General features: G+C 38.6%; 1 long non-coding RNA gene across 1 annotated transcript in view; it reads right to left on the reverse strand.

Annotated features, from left to right (window-relative positions):
• The window catches only part of LOC102501648 (uncharacterized), an 18,672-nt gene extending 11,979 nt beyond the window's left edge, over positions 1-6,693 (reverse strand). Inside the window, exons 1-2 of the long non-coding RNA XR_334603.3 lie at positions 6,337-6,693; positions 1,262-1,346 (exon numbers count right to left, since the gene is read on the reverse strand). This is a non-coding gene — a long non-coding RNA (uncharacterized LOC102501648). The remainder of the gene's footprint in view (positions 1-1,261; positions 1,347-6,336) is intronic.
• Positions 6,694-6,724: the final 31 nt, after the last annotated feature.

Raw genomic sequence — 6,724 nt, forward strand, 5'->3', positions numbered from 1 at the left:
CCCTTTTTTTGGTGGTAGGTAAATGATGCCATGGATTTTTTTTTAAAGTATATTCTGAATACTAAACTCTTTACCGGTTAATTGTCCACAATCGGATTTATTAGTCTTTCCCTTTCTGGTTGTTACAACTAGTTCTCTGCCATTCCACAGATTTTAAAAAATGTACAACCTACTCTCTTGGCACATTTCAAATCAACAGTACATTATTATTAACTACAGTCACCATTAGATCCCCAAAGCTTATTTAATCTTATAAGTGAAAGCTTGCATCCTTTGACCCAAACCCCCCACCCCCCACCCCCCAGCCCCCTCTGATCCCATCCTCCAGACCCTGGCAACCAACATTTTACTCCATTTCTGAGCTTGACTACTTTAGAGTCCACACATAAATGAGATCACACAGTATTTGTTTGTGTGTGTGTGTGTGTGTGTGTGTGTGTGTGTTTCTGGCTTATTTCATAATGCCATCTATGTCCATCCATGTTGTTGTAAATGATAGGATTTCCTTCTTTTTTTAAGGCTGAATAATATACTGTTATTATCCACTTTCTCTACCCATTCATCTATCCATGAAAACTTTGGTTGTTTCCATATATGGTTATTGTGAATAATGCTGCAGTGTGGGCCAGCTGGTACCATGGGGGTTGGGGCAGCCACATGGGCTGGGGATCCCACATGGCCGACTGTATGGTTTGAGACTCAGACACAGCAGCTTGAAAAACACACTGGCCACAAGTACATGCATGCCCAGGTCCCAAAAGAAAGGATGGAGGAGAAGGGATTGTGGTTGCCATTCCCCCATGAGGAGTGCTTTCTCATCTTCTTCTCTCTTTCTCTGTTTCTCTCTTTGGTGAACACACATGCCCTCTAGCAAATTAAAAATAATAATAGTAATAATAATGCTGCAGTGAACATGGAAGCGTAGGTATGTTTTCAAGATACAACTTCACAGTCTTTGGATATATATGTAGAGATTGATTGTTGCATCTATGCTTACATTATTGTATTCTAGTATATGAAAACCTAATAATTTACTTATTCATTAACTTACTGAAGTCATTTAGCTGTCTTTAACATTTTCAGTCTAACAATGTTGCATTAAACATCCTTGCACATATTTTTGCACCAATTTGTATATGTATGTAGAAAAAAGTCCAGAAGAATTTATCCTACATAAGTGAGTATGCTGAGTAAGAATTACATGACTTTAAAAATACATTTATAATTTGCATTTGCAAATTGCATTTCTAGAAAGTCTTACCTTTCTGAATTCTCATCAACTGAGAATGAAGATTCTTATTTATCCTGCTCACTGGATCCTGGGAATGTTTTTAATCCTTGTCAATCTAAGAAGCAACAAAAAGTAAATAAATTTTATTGTTTTATTTAGAGTTTTAATAGTACATTTAATTATCTTTTGAAAAGTTTGAAATTTAGATTTTTTTTGGTACAAAATCCCTATTTTAACCTGAATAAACTTGGAAGGGTTCTTTTTATTTGCTTTCTGTTTTTCTCTCTTAAAAATGTGCAAAGGGCAAACCATTGACTTGAAGAAAATACTCAAATACATGAGACTGATGAAAGCCTTGTATCCAAAAAATATGAAGAAATTTTACAATGCAAAAATTAAAAAATGATCAATGAAATTTTAAAAAATGAACAAAAGATTTTGGAGACATTTTACAAAAGGGAATACTGAATGACCATTAAGCACAAGGAAAGATTCTCAATATCATTAATCATCAGGGAAATGTACATTAAAACCACAATGAGAAATCCCTAATCTTGAATGGCTAAAATTAAATACTGACAATACTAAGTGTTCCTAAGGCTCTCGGGAATCTAGAATACTCATACACTGCTAGTGGGAGTGTAAAATTGCACAATCACTTTAAAGAACTATTGGACAAGTTCTTATACAGTTAAACATACACTTACTATATGGCCCAGCAATTTTATTTCATAGGTATTTACCTCAGAGAAGTTTAAGCATTCACCCACAAATAAAATCCTGTATGCACATAGCAGCTTTGTTCATTATAGTCAAAAACTGAAATGATCCAAATGTGCATTAATGACCAAATGGATAAAGTAAATCCATAAATAAAGGAACATATTACTGATAAACACAACATAGAATAATTCTCAAAACATTGTGCTGTGTGGGACCAGCAGTTAGCATAATGGCTATGTCGCTGGACTCCCACGTAGTCGACCGTGGTTCAAGTCCTGATTGTGGCATGGCCATTCCCCCTGAGGGGTGATTTCTCACTCTCCCTTTCTCTCTGTCTCTCTCAGGCTCTTTCTGGCAAGCATATGTGCCTTATGGCAAAAATCTAAAAAAATATATCAACTGTGTAATAAAGTACAGAAAATAATAAACGGCCACTCACCTATCTGCCAGTATGCTTGAAAAGATGTCAACATTTTACCATATTTGTTTTAGATCTGCTTTCTTCTTAAAGAAGCATATTATTTTTTTTTTTAAAAAAAAAGCATATTATTACAGATATTTGTAAAGTTTCACCACTCATCACTCACCCTTCCTTCCTGCTTCAGAGGAAATAATTCTTCTCAATATGGTGTAGTTCATTCCCATAAATGATCACTTTCTACGTATGTGTATGTGTGTCTCTATAAAATATTCTATTTTATGTACTTAGTTTTTTAGATAGAATAGCAATATATAATACATGTCATTTTGTAATTTTATTTTTTATTCAACTTTAAGTTTTTGAGAATTCTTAATGTGCATACAAGTAAAACTAATTTATTAACTTTAACATCTATATGATACTCTGCTGTGTAAATAAACAGCTTATCTATTCCACAGCTGATGGACATTTAGGTTATTTCCATTTTTTTCCTACAACAATGTTATTATAATCATTTTCATTATGTCTCTTTGGGCACAGATTACCTTTCAACCTTATTTAGTTTTGGCAAATTATTCTCCAATGTGATTGTGCTAATTTCACCAGCAACCTTCTCATGAAGATAGCCCCTATGTAAACACTCAAAATTGCTTTAGTTTATTACTGTTATTATGTTATAATTAATGCCCATCTTATGAATATAAAATGTTTATCTCTTTATTACTTATTTTGCAGTTCCTTATTTCTAGTGAGGTTCAACATCTTTTCGTATATTTATTGTCATTTGTATTTTTCATCTTTGTCAATGTTATATCTTTTGGTTATTTTTTTTCTTCTTTATATGTTTTTTACTTATCAATTCATTAGTGTTCTATGTATATTCTGAATACTAAATCCTTTACTAGTTAATTGTCCACAATCTCATTTATTAGTCTTTCCCTTTCTGTCTGTTATGGACTAGTTCTCTGCCATTCCACAGATTAAGTCATGGCTACACTAAGTATGACCTATGAATTTGTTTAAAGAATTATTTAATTTTATTTATTATTATTTTTAATTTGCTATAGGGCATGCATGTTCACAAGAAAGAGAGAGAGAACAAGCCACCATGTCTGGAACTCAAACTGCAGTTGGCCATGTGGAAGTCCAGCACCTTTACCATCATGCTACCTTCTGACCCCAGAGTATGATCTATGGATCAGCAGGAGCAGTAATAATAGCAAAGAACTTGTTAAAAAATTCATTCCCTGGTCCTAGGTCTGCAGTATCAGAATCTCATTTTTTTAAGAGATGTTTTTGCTATGAGGCACGGATGCTCGCCAGAGACACAGAGAAAGACAGAGAGAAAGTAAAACATCACCCCTGGGGGCTGGCCACCCTACAGTCCCTTCTCCTTCATTCTCCTCTTGGGATTTTGGGCATGCACACACACGTGCCCTGCGTGCGTTTCAAGTCACCAGGTCCAGGATTCGAACTGTAGTCAGCCTTATGGGAGTCCAGTGCCACAACCACTATGTCACCTGCTAGCCACCAGAATCTGAATTTTAACAAGATCGCTAGATGATCTGCATCATGTTAAAGATTTTAAGATACTGGATTAAATAAGAAAAGAACAAAAGTGAAAACACAGCAGATCCTACCTGCTGTCTGCTGTTTCATAAATAAAACTGTGGACCTGTGAATCCTTAATTCGTATACACTTGAGCTGCATTAAAGAAATTCAGAAAGCAAGGGGGATCAACAATTGGCATAATGGCTATGTTGCTGGACTTCCATGTAGTTGGCTGTGGCTCAAGTCCCAGTCCCAGTGGCTTAAACTCACGCCAGGCGCATGTGTGTGCGTGTCCAAGATCCCAAGAGGAGAATGGAGGAGAAGGGATTGTGGTGTGGCCATCCCCCCTGGGGGGTGATTTCTTGTTTTCTGTCTCTTTGTCTCTCTCTGTCTTTCTGGTGAGCATACAGGCTCCCTATAGTAAAAAACTGTCAAAAAAAAAAAAAAAAGAAAGAAAAGAAAAGAAATTCAGAAAGCAAGGAACCCATTAGAATCTGTTCTGTAAATGTGGATATATATGAGATTTCACAATTGAGTTAGCATAGTGGAGACAAACCTGTTTATCTGATTCTAATAGAGAGATAAACAGTGAGAGTAGCTGCATTGTAATGCAACTCAGAATGCAAGCCTGGGAAGTTTGTTGAATGCTGTCAAGAAAGAAACGCATTCAGCCAGGAAGTGTAATCCATCAAATGTCTTCCTTGTTCATACATGCCTCTATTTTTAGTTGACACAAAATGCTCCAGAAATGAATAACAACTAGAATTAATAGAGGAAATTGCCAAGACTTGTACAGGTTGTCAGACGTGTGATGACTTCTGTGTATCAACACAATTTCCTGGGGAGCATATGAGTGTTTGGCCATGCACAAAGGGAGCACTGAAAGAGCACATGACTGAAGTGGAGAGTTATAAAATTATACCTTAGAACACCCTGACTTTTCTAGGCTGAGGGAGATTACTGTGCAGGCCAAACTACCTGACTGCAGGGATTGTGACAGAGGTATTTACTACTTACTGAATGTCTATGCACTCACCCACATTTCACAGCCCCCTTACAGTCCATAGAGGCACATAACACTGGATCTGGCCAATGGATTATGAGAAGGAGAAACATGTCACTTCTGGCCTGAAACAATTTCCAGCTCCCTCTCTCTCCTAACCTGCTACAGCAAATAAAGAGATCATGAGTTACACACCTTGCAGCTCCAAGGTACCTGAACCTCCATTAGTAGCCTGGGCTCCTGCGTGATCAGGTCCAGGAGATACCCTCACTGACTCACACTGGACGTAGAGCATGAGTAAGAAAAATACTACATCTGTGTTAAGCCATGAGATTTGAGTGTTGTTTGCATTCCAGCATAGCCTGAGTTATACAAATGCATAGCTAACTCCACCTTATTAATAATACTAACACTATTGAGTGCTACTCTTTTCCAGGCTCTCAGCTGTAAATTTTATTATATACATTATGCAATGTCTCACTATCTTTTGAAGCAGACAGTAATATTATCATACATTATATGATATTTATGATCTAGAGCTATAGCATAGCTATATTTACAAGGTATTTTCACAACATTCATGGAAAAATGTGTATTATGAAACAACTCTGCATGGATTTCACAATGTTTTGCACCAAAATAAACTCATACTTCAATTTCACTTTTTCCATAGACTTTTTGAAGTCCCCTCATATATATAAAATATATATGATCTAGCTATAAAGCACATATATATCAATAGTACACAGATGTGACCTATGTAGAGAGATGGGTATCAATCTATCATACATATCAATAGTTTACTGTATGAGGATAAAATTTTTCCTTCTAGCTAAGGCCAGTCTCTCCATATGGGGTCTGGATGCTATCTCCTCCTGCCTTACATTATTAATAATTCCTTCACTCTCCTGACTGCATTCTCTATCCGTTTTGGTTTCTCAGCATTCTCAATCTCTCCTAGCATAACAAAAGCTTTCCATCCACCTCACTTCTCTGTCCAATTACCATCTCCCCTCCTCTCCTCTTCTATCTCTGTCTCTCATCTCTCGCCATTTCTAGCGCAATGATGTTCTGCTGTTGGTGAATCCCTTGTGCATGTTCCCGTCAGTGGTGGATCGGATGCATCTGCTTTTCCCTGCTGTGGGAGAACACGACTGGGCAGTTCAGACTACAGGCTGGACTAGCTGAGCTGGCCTCCAGCTCTCCCATTGTCTGATCTCTACATCTATAAACCACCTTACAGGGTTGCAATAAAACTGGTCCATTCGATGAATATTTAATAAGTATTTACTATAGGCCAAGTCTTGGTTTATACGTGATTTAATACAATTTAGGACACATAACGTTTAGCAGAGTACTTTGCTCATTTCATGTTACGTCAGTATCCCTAGTATTACTATAGTTACCTGTCGACGTTGGCCTGTGTCACATAGGTGAAATTGTGACATCTGTCACTACCTGGGCAGCGTCCCTGCGGGGCTTCAATCTCCACCGCACAAGCTCTTGGGCCTCAGGTCCAGGTGGCCTCGCATCCCGCTAGGCCGCCAGAGGGCGTACGGGCCCGTACCGCCCTTCCACAGTGCCTGCGCCTGCGCCTGCGCCGCACCGGCCGCTCGGCCTTGGCTCCCCTCCCCCTGGCGCGCGCCCCGCCTCGTGCCCAAAGCTCCGCCTCCGTTGCCCCTGGCGGCTGTTTGTTGACTTCCGGGAGCGCGGTTGTAGCCGATGTCCGGAGTGTCGTTATGGGGGTCCCGGGGGCTCCCGCGGCCTGTTGCTGGACTGGGGGGGTGGCCTGTG

This window comes from Tupaia chinensis, unplaced genomic scaffold (genome assembly GCF_000334495.1).
Source record: "Tupaia chinensis unplaced genomic scaffold, TupChi_1.0 Scaffold000248_2, whole genome shotgun sequence".
Lineage (NCBI taxonomy): Eukaryota > Metazoa > Chordata > Mammalia > Scandentia > Tupaiidae > Tupaia > Tupaia belangeri.